This window comes from Ammospiza nelsoni, chromosome 12, assembly GCF_027579445.1.
Source record: "Ammospiza nelsoni isolate bAmmNel1 chromosome 12, bAmmNel1.pri, whole genome shotgun sequence".
NCBI classification, from domain to species: Eukaryota; Metazoa; Chordata; class Aves; order Passeriformes; family Passerellidae; genus Ammospiza; species Ammospiza nelsoni.
The window spans coordinates 10,109,359-10,126,601 of record NC_080644.1 but is presented as its reverse complement, the minus strand read 5'-3'; the positions used below and the strand labels follow the sequence as shown (position 1 = coordinate 10,126,601).

Genomic DNA, 17,243 nt, shown 5'->3' with positions numbered 1-17,243 from the left:
CTAAAAGACAGTTTTTCCTCCACGTGGGCTGGAATGAAGCAGTGGAATGAGCAGACAGGTAGGGGAGTGCAGGCTGCCACAGTGATATTCAGTGGATACAGGCACACACAAACCATTATGCTCCCTTGCACAGGGTTCATCTGACAGTCATTTTGCAAGCAGCTCCCTTTGATAGGACATCGTGAGCAGCATGTTCTAACTGGAATGGTGACATGGCTCCACACCTTGAACCACCCACGTGTATATCAAAACAGCCTCAGCACATGTGAGGTCCCTGTAGAGGCAAAAGTTTCCCAGGAGAAAAAAAACAAAAAATAAAAAAAACCCAACTCTGACTGAACCCAGTTAGGGAGCTTGCAACACTGTGCTTTCTATTGTAGCTTTAACATTTTCTGCCGTTGCTGCTGTGGACATTAAGTGAAGACTTTAAAGGAAGGGATTTTTAATCCCTAGGCAGGGACTGTGACAAACTTCTACCTGCAAGAAGAAGAAAGGACACGAGTTATGTCTTCTGTAATGTCCCATTTTTCCAAGGACCAATTCTCCACGCTCACCCTAAACCTGTATTTTTTACATAGATGCATTTAAGGCTGCATTAGTGCAGTCTTCATGCTGTTTTCATGCTGACACCAGCACCAGGGTACACATACCCACAGAGAGACTTTTAGGCTTTTGTCTTCTAAAGTTTTGAGTTCAGAGAGCTTTTCATGTTCAGAAATGGGAGATACTCACAATGCATATGTAATTGCAACTTGGGTTCATTTATTTATTTATTTTTAATGTATTTATTTCCATCAGGATGCTTCCTTGAGGCTCTTTAGCAGAAGGCCTGGCACTCCCAGCTTGCACACGCCAGCAGGTGCTGGTGACCACATTGTCCTGTAACATCAAAGCACAATTTCAATGCTCAGGAAGGTTGGATTTTCTGCTCAGGGGGGAAATTTGCAGGTATTTATTTGTATGTAAAATCCTCTCCGTGCATTTTGTGTGGGCAAATGATGGGGCAAACCAACTGCTCCCCATTGTCTGCCTTCAAAAATATTCACTTTTTGAGCCATATTGAGCCTGCATGAGGTGGGTGTGAGCACAGGTGTGCCACACCTGCCCAGTGGGATTGAGGTCCCCTGCAGCCCCCTGTGCTCCCTGCCACTGTCCCACCCTGTGCCTGACCTCTGGGTGCTGAGAATGCACAGGAGGTGTCACTGCACAACAAGTGAAATGGGATTCACTTGCCAAGCAGAAGCAGAGGGGAGGAGATGCAATTCCCCATGCACACATATCTGTGTTGGTGTTCTAAAAGCACACTTTGAGGGCATGTGTGATCCCTGCTGCAGAATGTATGGCTGTTCTCAGCCAGGCAGGCTCAGATCCTCTGCAGGTGACAGATTTGTGTGTCACTGCTGTGAGAGATAAACCCTGTGTAAATACAGCTCAGGGGATCTGTGTGAAGCAGCTCTGTGCTCTCCTCACACCCATCCACACCGGGCTCACTGATGTCCCCACAGTGCTCACATTCACAGTCTCATCTGCAGCACATCAGCCTCGTTTTTGCTGAGGTGGGATGTGAAACTCCTGCTGCCTGTAGTCTGCATCCCTGCCAAACCCTCACCTGACATGCCCTGAGCACAACCCACCCTCAAAGCCCCCATCATTGTAGCATTAACACTTCTGAGATAACAACAGCTGCCATCAGATATTGCTCCAAAGGCCTTTTCTGTCCTAGGAAGGGTCATGGTCACCAGCTGCCCCAGGAAAGAGGCAGGAAGGCATCCCAGGCAAAGGGAATGTCATCCTCAGCCACACAGCTCCAGGGATCCCCTCAATGAGAAAGGCTCCTTGCTGCTCAATATGATGCCTGAAAAGAAGGGATGCTGCTCATTGTGAAGTTTCCATGGCTTTGCATTAGGTCAGCTCACTCAACTGCCTGCTGAAACATGACTGACCATCCTGGAGGATGCTGACAAACCTTTGTGCAAAGCAAGACCTGAGCCAACCTCTAAAGTTTCTGAGAAACCAAACTAACTCCAGGGTGAGGAGGGGATTGTAGCCAAAGGACTTGCTGGACTATTTTCAAGAATATTCTTTGAAAACACAAGACCGAGAGAGAGAATGTGTGTGTGTGTCTGCGTCTGTGTGTGTCTGTGTGTGTGTACACACACATATACATCTCTTTCCTTCCCTTCCAACAGCTTTTCCTGATCATCCTCTCCCTTAATTGAAATTTTTTTAGCTCTGACAGTGGATCACAGCAGTAATTATTTTCTTGATCTCTTGCCACACACTCTCTTTCATCTAAACTATTTCACCCACTCACTTTTGTGCAACTAAATGAGACACAGCAAACATGTGAGTGGTGCATTCATGCAGCAGAGGGAAGAGGAAAATTCAAATTGGGGCAGCAGGGCTGTCTCCAGCCTTGCAGGACTCCATGGAAAGGGCTTTTGGGACTTTACATAGTTTCTTTTCATAGTTCTTCTCCCACTGTAATTTTTTCCCCCCTGTTCTAAAGCCTGTTTCTAACCCTCATCATTACAGAACCCCTCATGGTACATAGAAATGAACCTAGATACTCTGTTAAAATTACTGGAAGGACATAGAAGAACTCCTGACCTCTGAAGCTTGATATAGACCTTTCCTGGTATTTTTCTTGTTTCTTTAGCCTGAATAATCTGTCCAAAATAACTGCCATTGATTCATTTCTGTTTTCAGCAAAACACAGGTTGGGTTCTCTCTGGGGAAAAAAATATTTTGTCAGAAATATTTTGACTTTATTTCCAAACTGTGAAGTGCTTGCTAGTTCCTTTCTGTAATTATTATGCATTTTTACATGTCAGAGAGAACACTGAAATGAAAGGGATGAGCTGCTCTTGGCAAACCTGCTCTCCTTTCCTCATTGTTTCTTTTCCGTAGCTTAGGGAGGAATATATCATTTTGTACAAGAAGGGAAAATTCCTGCTATTTTCAGTGCTGTGAATGCTGGGAGTTCGATGACATGCAGTCACTGTGCTTGCCAATGCAACAGGACACCAGCTCAGCTGTACTTTTGGCTCAGTCCTGAGCTTTCTAGGAACCATTTCACAGCAGCACCACCACCACGGATGAGGGGCACGGGGGAAGGGGCAGAATCCTCCTGTTGAAACAACCCACGCTGGCTTTTTACACCTGCACTGAGCAGAATTTTGACAAACAAGACGTGAGGGAGGGCACTGCCAGCTCCCAGCGAGGAAGCACAGCCCTCCTTCATGCGGGGGGTGTTGCAGAGACCCAATCTGGGCTGCCCTGCAGCTCCTGGCTCTGCTCCTGCCCGCTGCAGTTGGCACCGCGGGCTGCAGCTCCTGACACCTGTGCGTGCCAACACTTGTGCTGCCTCTGGGAGCAGCTCAGCACCTGCAGCGTGCTCAGGCATCGCCACCCGCCCTCTCACACCCCTCTGCAGGGCTGCTCCACTGGGGAAAGGCTTTTCTTGGGAAAGGCTTTTCTTCCTCCCCTCCACTTTGTGCCTCCCTCCGTGAGCGGCAATGGCAGAGGGCAGAACGGAGTTTGAGTCTTTGATGTTCTGCTTTTCAGCGTGGTGTCGCAGACATCTTTTCATGAAAAATCCTTTCCTTAGGGTTTTTCCTCCTGAGAAGCTGAGAGGCCTCAGGAACAAAACGTAAAAAATGGTTATCTGCTGCTGTGGAATGCAACAGGTGCATCTGTGATTGGTCTCATGTGGTTGTTTCTAAATAATGGCCAATCACAGTCAGCTGGCTCTGACAGAGAGTCCGAGCCACAAACTTTTGTTATCATTCTTTCCTTTCTATTCTTAGCTCAGCTAGCCTTCTCATGGAACCTTTCCTTCTATTCTTTTAGTATAGTTTTAATGTAATATATATCATAAAATAATAAATCAAACCTTCTGAAAAATGGAGTCAACATTCTCGTCTCTTCCCTCATCCAAGAACCCCTGTGACCACCATCACAGCATGGCTTTACTGAATGTGGCTGGTGACAACCCAAAGTCCAGCTCTGCTGATTTTTTTTTACGTTTTTTAGTTTTAAAAGTTTTTTTACCAGGCTTTCCAGGCAGCAGCTCTGTGGAAATGTGGGAACTTTTCACCAGCAGTAGTTCCTTCACTGGCAGTCACTGAACACTACCTGCAATGAGAGAGCAACAGATCTGAGAGCTGGGCTTAGGCTGATGTCTGTTATCACCTTCCTCTATATTTGGAGGTATTTTTGTTATCTGGGGGAAAAAAACAAAAAAAAAGCAAAAAAACCAAAAAAAAAAAAAAAAAAAAAAAACAAAAAACAAAAACAACACAAAAAACCACAAAAAACCAAAAAAACCCACAGAAAACAAAAAAAAACCAAAACCAACTCACCCTGAGTAAGTGTACCTTAAAAAAGAATGCCTGACGATTTAGAGGATAAACATACAGTCAGCTTCTTACAGACATCATTGAAAGTGTCACTCTGGACATTTTTCTGGATGATTTTTTAGTTCCATGTATTTTATTCAGTAATAGGCTAGTCCATATGGAGACCACAAGAAGATTAGGCCTGGGATTTTAAGGATTCTCAGGGAGGGAATTTAAGGTAGGCTGTTCAAGCCACAATTGTTACTGAACCCAGAATGCTTCAAATTTTCCCTAATATCATAAATTGACTTTTATAGAACCATAAACATCAGGTCAGACAGTGCTGGCAGGGGTGCCAGTGGCAGTACTGACACCCTGCCAGGTGTGAGAGCTTCTAGAAACTGCATCCTGCAAAATGACTGACATTGGGATAGCAAAACCAGGTGAGAATCCAAACTTACAACCAGCATCACCTTTGCACGGGCATGCTGAATGGCTAAAGGAAATTAATTATCCTTCATTGCTGTTACACTGTTACTAAACAGGTTATTAAGGTAAAAGGGAAATTAGCTTTGCTATTAAAAAGGTTTCTTGTGATGCTAGAGCCATTCTTTACCTTAGTATTACCTTTCTGGGAAAGTAAACCACCTTCCTGAACAATACAAACCCAACAGTAGCATAAAAATAAAAGGTGAGAGGTGATGATTATTTCATTCAGTGTGGTTCCCTCACTTCCAGGTCCAGCATTATGATACCAGACTGGGTGTCAAACTCCCCAGCAGACATGGAGGAAATAGAAAAAAATAGAAAATAGAAATAGAAAAGTAAGAGAGTGTTTCTCAAGCTGCAGAAAAGGTATTTGTATCGTTTCTAAAAAAATTACTAAAACTCTAAATATGGAGTTTCTGGGGGTGAATTAAACTGATCTGGTGTCGCAGTAGCCCAGGTGAATATTTGCAAAACTGATCACTTAAAAAAATCAACATCTGCCCTACACACTGAGGTGCAAAAGCAGGAAGGAGGACTTACCCTGCTGAAAAAAAGTCATTTTCCCTGAGTGCATGTGCTCAGGCCGGGCTGGAGCCATCTGTTCTGGGGAGTGTGTCGCCTTACAGCGAGCGAGTGTGTGCACACAGGAGCGTGTGTTTGCTGCTCCCTGACCCAGAATCAGGCTGTTACATAAACCCTGGGATTATCAATAACCTCCCATTACAAACCAGCTCCTGTTCAACTCATTAAAGGATTGTGTCTCTGCCTGCTCTGACTCATTTAGCCTCTTTGGCATTCTTTCTGTTAACGAAGATAGCAACTCATTACTCCGCACAAGCTGGAACACCCATAGGTTAACTCGCTTTTCCCTTTTGAAACAAGTCTTGTACAAGGACATTGCAGCAGTTCCTCCTGCCCTGGAAAAGCAGGCACCCAGCCAGCCAGCAGCTGGATATTCTGACCTCAAATACATGATCTGAAATCATGGCTGGATGTATCTCAAGTACCCAGAGCTGGTTAATCCAGCAAACTTTCACCACTCTTGTGTCAAGCTCAGGTCCCGGCTTTATCATGTATGGCATTACATCACCTCCTTACAATGAAACATAAAATCAAGAATCCAAAAGCTGAGTCTCTCTAGGGCATTGGGAAGAACCAGTTTTCAGGGAGAAGCTGAGATGTGACGTTGTTTCTTTAATCTTGTGCCATATTGGATTAACTTGTCTGTAAGTAGTTTCATAACACTGACCTTTTTTCCTTCAACCAGCTCTACATTTTACCAGGGCAATGGGAGCAGCAAAAAATTCTTCCTTGGAAACCCTAGATTTTACTTCCTTGGTTCTTCTGGGCCACAGCTCTTGTGTAATCTGCTGTTTTGCATGGAGCCTTGCTCTTCTCTCCCAGCAGCTCATCCCACAAAATCCACTGCAAATGCTCAAGGTCTGCTCAACAGACCGAAAGGTTCCTTCATTTCTGGGATTTTCTTGTCTCTTAATAGGCTTTGTGGAATTTGACTCTAAACCCAAAAAATCAGCCAAACTTGAAGGTGTAAAACTCTTCACTGTTGGCCAGTGCTGTGAATTTAAATCCCAGGACAGCCAAGATAGAGTTAATTTCCAGGTTACTTTGTAAAAGAATAACCTAGACAAAACCAGAATAAAGAAAGAAGAAAACAGCCCAAATCCTTCAGAAATCACCTAAAGTTAGTGGGCAAAGTGGTTGGAACTTCAGAAAATAAAAGGAGAGAAGAGAAGAGAAGAGAAGAGAAGAGAAGAGAAGAGAAGAGAAGAGAAGAGAAGAGAAGAGAAGAGAAGAGAAGAGAAGAGAAGAGAAGAGAAGAGAAGAGAAGAGAAGAGAAGAGAAGAGAAGAGAAGAGAAGAGAAGAGAAGAGAAGAGAAGAGAAGAGAAGAGAAGAGAAGAGATTCAAATTAGGAGGCAGCTAATTTTATTTTTAAGCAAAGCTACAGGACTACAGGCAAAACCAAGGAAAATTATGTTGCTTTTCCTGTGGAAAAGTTATGAAATTCCAATTGAGAGAGTGTTGCGATCCATCTGAAGCTGGCATTTTAATGGGGCTGGTTTCTCCAAGGCAGCCCATTACAGCTCCATTCAACAGTTCTAACCATTGTGGAAAAATGCCATGTGCCAACAGCTATTTTCCACAATTTTCTTCAGAAAATCTGAAAGAAATGCAGAAAATTGATTTGAAGCCCTGGCAGAGAGATAGAGAAACAGTAGCACAAGGCTGCAGGCCAGTAATTTATGTTTCAAATGTCACTGAGTGCTCTGCCTATAATTTCAGGGGAGAATGATAATAATTAAAAGCACAAACTCTCCAGTCATTTCTTACAAGGGGAAAAGTTGAATGTAATAAGTGTAGGGATTTCTTTAAGTGCTTAACTTTTCCAGTGGAGTTTCAAAAATTAAATATAGTAATAATATCTGTCCTCCAAAGTTATCCCAATGAGCTTTCCAATGTCGGGAGGGGAAGCACTTTCAGCAAATGCAGACACTGCTGGATTGAAATGTGGGGCTGTTTGACAGCAGGTATTACATACAAGCACCAAAGAGCAAATTTTCTATTCTGCAAACAGGGATCATCTCCTCTACAAATTATTAAATCTGCCAATGGCTTTAATTTATACAGAAAAAAGAGGCATTTTTAACTTTTCACATCCGTTCTGACAACTATAGGGGCATTTCTCAAGGCATTTGTTACATTCACTGAGGAAAAATTAGACCTGGAAATAGTACTTTGCATACTTAAGAAAACTAAAGGAATGGTCATATTTCAGTAGATGATGTTAAACGTACCGCAAAAAAACTAAATACTTTATTTATGAAAATAATAAAGTCAATAAATAGAGGAGAGATCAAAGAAAAAGTCTGGACTGAGGAGATACTTCTATTTTTCAAGACTATGCCCACTATATTAATATTGTATTTTGCTTAGATTTTTTCAAACAAAGTAAATCACAGAATCTTTTTGGATGCTGGCAGTGTCATTGCAGAGATAAATGGCTCTCAGGTATTAGTTTCTAATTGGGTAAACACTGACCCTTTGACCATTGACCATTTGTCCACAAATCATAATATTTACTGAAATAGTGATGTATGTACAGCTACATATAGTCGTCTTTATTTTCAGCAGAAAATCCTTCTGGCAGTACCTCATATGGATTATGAACAGGACTTGAATTAGGACAAATATAGTAAATTTGTTTATCAGTGCTGCCTCCAAATGCTCTTTCATTCCCCAGAATATAAATATTCATAAAAAATAAGGAAATAAATGAAAAAATAAACAAGTAAAGATTAGGTATGTATTTTATAGGAGGAACATTTGAAAAACTGTGTGGCTGTGAGTGACATAATCTATGCCTGCCTGAGTTCGAAGACAGCCTGAAGAAAGGCGTGAATACCTAAATCTTGTATTCATCTTGGTCAGGTATTAACTCATTTTTCTGCTTAGCAACACACGTCAGAAGGTGATCTCACAATTTGCTCTGCCAACTTGTTAGAAATTCCCACTGGAAACATTCAGAAGGAAAATTATCCCTCAGAGATATCACACTTTGAAGTTCCCAGCAGCTTCCCTGGGTACATTTAGCCTTGTAGAGAGCTCCCAGCAGCAAAAAACCCCAGAGGAATGTAAATTCCATGGAACAGGATACCCAAACATCCCTGCTGGAGTGGTGGTGTGCTTTGCTGGACACAGTAATCCCATCTCAAGCCATAAATTCATAAAGTAGCTGATCCTGCTGTGGGCAAGGCTTTTGCCCACGGTTGGAATGAGAATGCTGAGGAGTTCCAATTTGTGACTGCACCAACAGAATTCACCTCTTTGCTGATTTAACTGAGGGCAGAACTTGACCCTCTGTCCTCGTTAGCTCCACTCCGTGTCAGAGACACTTCAACCACCAGATCTGTGTTCCAAACCTCCTTATGGTATGTTATCATATAATAAATATGTGATTAATGATAACTGAGCACCACTTAATGAAAGGTTTTCTTGCTTTTTCTATTTATATTACCGCATGTAATCTGAACCTCTGATAATTAAATGTTACATAAAACATTCCAATACTAGCAATCCTGGGAGCATCTTTTTGAACACTTGGCAACCTTGCAAGGGTTTGTCATTAACAAGCATGCCCTAATGTGACATTCCACTTCAGCAGCCTCTCTGAGAAGGTCTTTTTTTTATATATATTTTTTTCTTTTTTCCCATTGCAGCCAGGAGCTGAAGGCTGAGTTGTCCAGCAGAAGAAGCAGGTGTTGCAGCGCTGCTCCCTGTGGAGGTTATTTCAATACCCAGACGTCATTAGCGCTGAGCTGCAGGACGTGGCCGTGCAGTAAATGCGTCACGTTGCACTGGCTGCCGTGGTCCTCTGGTGCCTCCTGCCATGGATCATCCTGGGATCCTGGCAGCAAAGGTTGTTTGAAAGGGAGGGACTGGTTCCTGTGAGCAGGAACTGCAGAGAAACGGGGAGGATTGCAATCTATCCCCCCTCATTTAGAGACACGATCTTCCTTGCACGCACTTGGCACTGAAATAAGGGAAAAATACTGTGAATTCAGGGATGGTGTATAGAATAAACTATAGAAGAGTTGGGGTTGGAAGGGACCTTTAAAGGTCATCTCATCCAACCTCCTTCAATAAGGAGGGACAGTCAATGGGTCTAGTTTAGTATAATTGTATAAACAATTGTATGTATATACATGAATATTATGCGTATTTATTACATGTATTTATTTATATGAATATTACCTTTATTTATTTTTCTATTCATTACATTAATATTACATGAAATTATCATGTATAAACATGAATATTAGCCAAAAAAATGACATTATAAATAATACTAAGTTACTGCAATGTATCTAATGGTGCAGCAGTGTTCTTGTGGCTTCACCAGGGAAGGATTTTGCATTGCATTTGGTTCATGATCCCATTTCTGAACAGGTAACATCTTGCCAGGGAGGAGATGGGTGGGACATGGATGCAGATCTCTGTGCAAATTCTTGCTTGGCATGTTGGAGAGGCTCTACTCACTCTGGGGACCTGCAAGATCCTTCAGCTCCTTGTCCCAGGAAAAGCTACCCCAGTTTTACAAGGCAGGTTCTTGCCTTAGAATAACAGAATAATTCAGGTTTGAGAGGACCTCAGGAAGGCCTGTTCAATCAGACCAGGTAACTGAGGGCTTTATCCACTCTTGCCTTAGCTAGGATAAACAGGGAATTCTCTCCACTAAATGAAGCTGGGTTTTTGTAGTTCTGTATCAAGTCTGGACTGATTTAGCAGAATCTGATGTCAGCAACGTGAGGAATTGGGTAGTTTTACTGTGCATGGTGGGGTAGGAAGTGATTGCTAACACAGCAAGGACAAAAACACAGACCTCTGGCACGTGGAAATAAAACCAGGTAGAAACAGGTACTGAATGAAACAGTTCAGAGCAAGATGCTGCTTGTGCTCCATGAGCATAAACCCCAAGTGAGGAAGGGCCCTGCAGACACCCAGCCAGCTGATGGAGAGATCTGAAGCCACTCCAACCAACATCTGCTCCAGCAGGAGCAGGACTTGCCTCGGTGCTGTTTGCACAAGTCACAGTTTACACAGCAGGAAGTGTTTCCAGTTCAGAGTGAGGTTTGCATTTGAATGCTGGTCTCTGGGAATTGAAGAGAATAATTTTATCCAAACCAATTTTCCCACTCCTAACAATTTTACCCAGCAGGTCTCAGGTGCCAAGTGGAGCCACTTCAGTGGCTCTGCCTGTGTGTTCACAGGAGACAGGTTTTTTAATTCTTTAGCAATTCCTTTGTTACTGGGGGATGGGAATTAAAGGCTGGCTGAATGAAGGGAGGCATGACCCCGGTGTCTTAATGAAAAAAAATCCTCTGGGGTTGGCCCAGAGGTTATGCTTCCATTGCCACAGGAGAGACCTGGCTTAATTCCTGCCCTGGTCCTTTGCTCTGAGGCCCAGCAGCAGCAGGGCAGGGTGTTGCAGGGGTTTTGGCCAGCAGTGCTCAGCAATGACCTTTCTGACTGATTGCAGGGCAGTGTGGATGAGCCCCTGGGGCACCCAGCCCTGCTCAGCTGGGCAGGAACACAGAGGGGAGTGAGACAGATGACAGCCCAGGTTAAGGAAGGGGACTCAGGGCCCTTCTGGGGGCAAAGGACTTGTCCTCAGGTTTAAAAATTTAAATTAAAAAAATCAGAGAGGGACACACCCCACTGCCACAGCTAGGCAAGATGTGGGATATTCAACAACATATTATTTGCTGGAAAGAAAATGTAGATTTTTTTTTTATTTTAAATGTGGCTCTCAGTGAAAACCACATTTATAAAATTTCAAACAATGTATGTTTTGTGGTTGTTGGGACTGAGTACAGCACTCCTCACGGAGCTTTAAATCATTTCATATGAATGCAAAAGCACTCACTGCTTTGCTGAATCGAGAGATCTCCAAAAGAGCCTGAAAGTGAAAAAAAATGTAACAGCTGAAAATTCCAACCAGCAGGCTCGAGTTTTCCAAGGCCTGTTTGCTTTGGCCTGCCTCTGCCATTCCTTTCTTTCTTTCTTTAGAAGTGTGAAACTGGTTGGTCGCTGGTATTTGTTCTGTGGTCTGCACTAACTGTTCCATCTGTGTAAACTCCAGCTTGCCAGCCTGGGAGTTTAACAACACTTTCCCTTCAGCTGGAAGGAAAATGAAAGTCCCGTTAAGTGGCACTTTGAAGCTCTGCAAAACACACTGCACTGGGTTTGAACACAGAGTGGGAAGGTCAGCTCTTGCCTGGGCCATCAGCACAGCACCATCACAGCACAGAGACAGTGGGCAACCCCAGAGCTCCTCATGGCACACCAGCATGCAGGAGCAAAGTTGAAACCTGGTCAACACAAGGAGAGAAACATACACAAAAAGTCAGCTCTATTTTTATTAAGGGTACCTCTTTGTCAATGGCTACCAAGATTCTGATCTAGGGAAGTATTCAGGCTCTAAATTCACCTCTTAGGCTGCCAAATAGGAGTTAAATGCCCAAATATCTCACTAGCCCTGGTTTCCAGCTTATGTCATGCATCAGACTTGGAGATTTTATTTTCTTTGATGCCCAACTTAATCCTAAAAGGAGTCCAATTCCCCTCTTTTCTTTGATGCCCAACTTAACCCTAAAGTGAGTCCAGCTCCCCTCTGAAGAACCAGCTCAGCCCTGCCCAACATGACCAAATCTTTGATTGCCTCTGATTCATAGGACTGAAGATATTTCTATGGTGTTATTGCCATTTCAGGTCACTGCACTAAGTGATATTTTATCTGTGGGTTGTGATTCTAATTTGAGTCCAGCTTCCAGAGGAGTTCTGTATCATTGACCAAGTCCTGGGCAGTGCAGGCTGAGGAGCAACCAGCTCCAGTCCCCTTTGATGGAGCAGGGACTGGCTCTGCCTTGTGCCAGACTGACCTTGATGAGGGCTGATCCCACCCTGGCAGGACTCTGGGTCCAGCTCTGATGGCACCTCTCCCTTCCTAGGCCAGTTCCAATTTAGAGTTTAAGCCTGCCTCAACTCTTCTCCAAATACAAAAAAATAAATAAAGAAAAAAAAAAACCAACTGATTAAATGCACTTTCAGCTTTTTATTTACACAGAAAAGAAGACTGAAATGCTGTTTTGCCTCCTATTTCCATGCTGGTTCTCTTCTGCCCCATGATGTATATTTGTCCTTCCCAGGGTTCAGCCCTCCCTAGATTGTACTCCAGAGCCCCGGGCACAAGGCTGCCTTTTTCCCTTCCTCTTTTTTCATGTTGGGTTTTTGTTTTTTTTTTTTTTGTTTCCTGACTGTATGCTTAGCAAGGGTATATTTTTAAAGCTGTGTAGGGGTTTTAGCTGCTTGAATTCTGTGATGGCTAACAGAGAAGCTGTGCTGTTATTACACAAGTAATACTTTCAAAAAGTGTAGTAAAATTCAGGATCAGTTAGTATCAACATAAGAGAGGGATATATCAGCTCAGAAAAAAAATCATTGCTGCTGAGAAAGCAGAATTCATCAGATTCTTCTAAAATAATGTTTCTGAACATTCATATGAACTCCCAACAGCTGTTGAGTTCAATCGTGTTTCCTCCTAATCAAAATATATGCTGTTGGTTTATTTAACAGAAAATTTAGAGGAGGAGAGGGAGGATTGCAAGTGTTTTAAAGAAAACTACAAGTGACACTGGAAGTAAATGTGTTTTTGAAGTTGACTTTCAATAAATAACCAGCTTACCAAAAAAAGCTTTTTCCTGAAATTCAAACCAAAAACACATCAGTGAACATTTTTTCAGATTTGTCTTTCCCCTGCTGCCTTTTTCTGTCTAAAACCTGATTCTTTTCAAATACATTTTCCTTCAGCTGTGACATCTTATTTCGGCTGAAAATAAACTTCTATTGAAAAATCCAAGCAGCATTTCTCTGCAAGGATTTGGAGATTTCACTTCAAGAAATGTTCACAAAATATTCCATCACGTAGCCTTTGCTGCAGGTAACCAGAGATAGTTGTTCTCTGAAGAAAACTCCATTGCATAATGCAGACACCTTTTCATTTTTGCAGCACTCCAGCTCGAGCGCCTGTACCTGCCAACCTACTTCAACCAAAGAAAGGTCAGCTGTACATTTGCATAAAATCGAATCCATTTGCATAAATCAAGCTGCAGCTTTATATATTACATTGATCTGGAATGCACATTGTGTTTTTTGTGGTGACAGGTGATGAGAGGCAGCACCAGGAGTTTTGAGAGTGTCTGTCTTGGGCTCAGCCCTCACTGAGTGAGTAGGGATCCATCCCAAACACCTGAATGTTCACAGATGTCAATAAGACCACAGCAGACAGACAGTTCTCCTTCTGCTCAGCTCACCAGAGCCTGAGAGACTGTTTTCCCTCTATTTTTTATCTGTTGTACTATCCTGAAGCATGGAATCAAACCTGTGGTTTGATTGAACCGTGGAATCAAACCTGGAATAAAGTCAAATCAGAGGTCCATTTAGGCTGAAAATTCAGATTTAGCTATCCAAAATTAGGCTTTGCCAAGATCATCAATAAATTTATGTACCTAAGATTTTATACAATAAGTTTTAGTTCATTTGAGTTTATTCAAGATCATTATATATTTGGATCCAATTTTTTGTCTGATTTGATGAAAGTGGCAGAGAAAATCTAGACTCCCCTGACTTTTAGGAACTTAAGACTTCACATTAATTTCAAATTCCAGGAAATATCTAATAAAACCACTGCAGCTGGCACTGTTCAAATTGCCAATATATTCAGAAGCAACTCAGAAGTGCCAAAGTGATGATGTGACAGAAGAGCTTCTGCTCCTGCTCTGGGCCCACACTGGCACCAAGTCCTGTCCTGGAAAGTCAAGGGCCAGGGCACCTGCTCTTTGTGCTGACCTCTGGCACAGAAACCCCCTGAGCAGCTCCAGACTGGCCTATCAGATAAATTATGTCATTCCTTTCACCCTTAAATCCACCTAAGTAGGCGAGCTGCCAAAGGATGGGTCTCAAAACCAGAATTTTGCAAGGGAATTTTTTTTGGTTGGGAGAGGAATAATTTCATATCAGAAACAAAAATTGCCTTCAAACACCACACCTGGGCTGTGTAAGTAAGGGAGGATGAGCCCTTTGCAGAAAACCACTTTTTAAAACTACTCAGAGAGCTGAGGTAGTGCCTGAGCCTGTCTCCATCATGGGGGTTGGCAGAGGGCATGGCCAGCAGTGTGAAGGGTTTGATTTACCTGAATGCTGACCACTCAGCTCTGCTGCTCTGAGTAGAAATCAGATTGTTTATCCAACCCCTCTGCTCTGATCTGCACTTTTGGGTTCATGCTCCAAAGCAAAACATGCAGCAGCCAGGTCAACAGCTCAGACAGAAAAGGTCACCAAGCCTGGGCACTAAAATGGGACACAAAAAGGAGTCCAGCTGAGCCCCACACTAACCCCAGCACACCATTCATTACTGCAATGCTTATAGCTAATTAAGAGTGCAAGGCAGGATCCCCAGGCAGCTGATCAGAATCAGGAGACACCACATAATGATAAGTAGAATTGCCTAAAAAAATTGGCTTCTCTTTTTTTTTTTTTTTTTTTTTTTTTTTTTTTTTTTTTTTTAATGAGGAACAAGGCCTTGCATTCTTTTTATTTGCCTCTGCTTTCAAAGTCAGCAGCCAGACATTCTTGGTGTCCCTCTCAGCCTCAGTGGCAGTGGCAGGTAGGAAGCTGGGGGGAGGCCAGGCCAAAGGAAAAGGGACAAAGGAAAAGGGACAGGGACAAGCTGAGCTGCCCCTCCTTTGTGCCACCCCTTGAGCACACACTGCTCTCTGGTTCTCTGAGTGGAGCTGCTCTGAGCACACTTGATGGAAGGATTTCCACAGGTACGGGACTGTGATGGTGCTGAAGGGACAAATGGAAGCAAAATCATCCCCTGGCCTGGGCACAGCAAGTATTTCCTGCAGCTGTGATTCCTGCAGCTGTGAAGGGCTCCAGAGAACACTCTGTGGTGACCAGAACTCTTCTCATTCCAGAGCTGTGGAGTGTGAGCTGCACTACAGGAGCAGAGCAGGATTTGTGTGTGCCAGGATCTGAGCTTCCTCTCATCCTGGAGAAAATCAGGAGAAGCTCTGGCAGGTCCATGGAGAACTTGGCTCTAGAAATGCTGCTCCTGCATGGAACAGCTCTTGAGATCCAACCCACCCACCACAAATAAAGCAATAATGCTGTTAGAAAGTGATATCTTCATTGCTATCACCCAGACTCATTTCTCTTCCAGTATTCAACAGGAGTTTTTGGAAAGGCAAGATTATAACTTGGGAATTGCAGCTGGCCTTAGCATAGTGCAGTGAAATAGTGCACAATGCAATGAAATTTTTATCAAGACTAAATAAGAATGTGACAGATTTAAACCAATCAAGTGTATTTATTTTACAATAATATCATAATAGCAACAATGACCTCAGTGAGGGGACCCTTGTGAGCACTAGAGATTAGCTGGGGCTAACAGTCCCCTGAATGCTGATCTCTCCAAGGCAGTGATGGAGATGTGGATCCCTTTAAAAGGATTCATTACTGGCTGCTGAAGTCTCCATGAACCAGCCGCATAAGGCCTCAGCGTGGTTTTTAATAAATCAGCTCTGGCCCCCATCACCCCAGGCGTTGCCTCCCAGCCAGAGCTGCTTCCCTCTGGCATTTTTAGCAGCTCTGGCTGTTCTCACTGCAGATTTGTTTCCTCTGTGGTTTTGTAGCCTGTTGCCTTCCACGCTGGTATAGCCAACATAAGGGGAAGTAGGTCGGGAAATGCCCCTCCTGTTCCAAAAGCAGGGGAGAGCTCTGCCTTCTTCTATCTTGGGCTGGGGGAAGCAGCATTCCCTCATGCTTCCCTTTCCTGCCCCTCTTTGCAGCCAGGGCATCCCATCTGGGTGCTGGGAGGAGCTGGTTCTGCTGCTCAGCTCCAGCACACTCAGTGCCTCTCCTGCCCAGTGCCTGCCCTGCCCTGCTGAGTCCAAGGGCCTTGGCACCAAGGCCACACCAGAGAATCAGCCCAGGGGAAGCGCACGTGAGATTTAATCAGGGGAAAATCTGCCTTTGCAAAAGGCAAGATTTTTTTTTTTTCCTGTGAGGATGGCATGGATGCCAGGATCAGAGGCTGGTACCTTTGGGCCTGGACACTCATACAGCCATTACCTGACAGAGCCTGACTACTCATTTTAACCATATTTAATGATTGAAAACCAGATGCCATTTAAAAATAATTGTCCAGGCTTCAAAAGTGTCAAGAATCTTTTGGAAGCTCTGCTGCCCATGGTGTATTTCTTGAGTCACTGTGTGATGTTTCAGCTCCTGGCTGGATAATAATCATGCAGATATCCCATAATGCAGAAACATCAAGTCATTATCAGACCCTGGAATAAAAAAAGTAAAATCAAACTAAATACAAGATAAAGCAATATCCTATGAACAAGTCTGATACCATTCTGCTGAAGTTCCAGTGACAGCAGATGAAAGGCAGGACACAGACGGGACTTCTTGGAGCTTGTGCAAAAGTTGCTTTTAACTACAACTACAAAGTCAATTAGAAAGTCATTTCAGCACTAATGAAACAATGAATGATTGATGCTTAATGGTTCTGGCAGGAAATACAGCCTGGTAAATACAGCTGACCAGGAAAAGGCAATTCAAAGTTACATCAAAAGTTTAGGGGGTTGTGTGTGTGTGTGTATGTGTGTGTGTGTGTGTATGTATATGAGACTGTAAGTTTACAAAATCAAAGTTCTTCAGTTTGGGGGTGCAAATCAACACCTTTAACCAGACAGAGTTCATACTCCCAGTCATTCTGGTGTAACCTATAATATGCTCAAGATGCCAAAAGTGTTTCCAGATCCCAGTCT

At 43.3% G+C, this 17,243-nt stretch overlaps 1 long non-coding RNA gene across 1 annotated transcript; it reads right to left on the bottom strand.

Annotated features, from left to right (window-relative positions):
• Nucleotides 1-751: 751 nt before the first annotated feature.
• On the bottom strand, nt 752-5,449 carry LOC132078463 (uncharacterized). The gene is made up of 3 exons (XR_009419274.1): nt 5,370-5,449; nt 4,054-4,137; nt 752-879 (listed from the first exon to the last, which is right to left on the bottom strand). It is a non-coding gene; the product is annotated as an uncharacterized LOC132078463 (long non-coding RNA).
• Between the last annotated feature and the right edge of the window lie 11,794 nt (nt 5,450-17,243).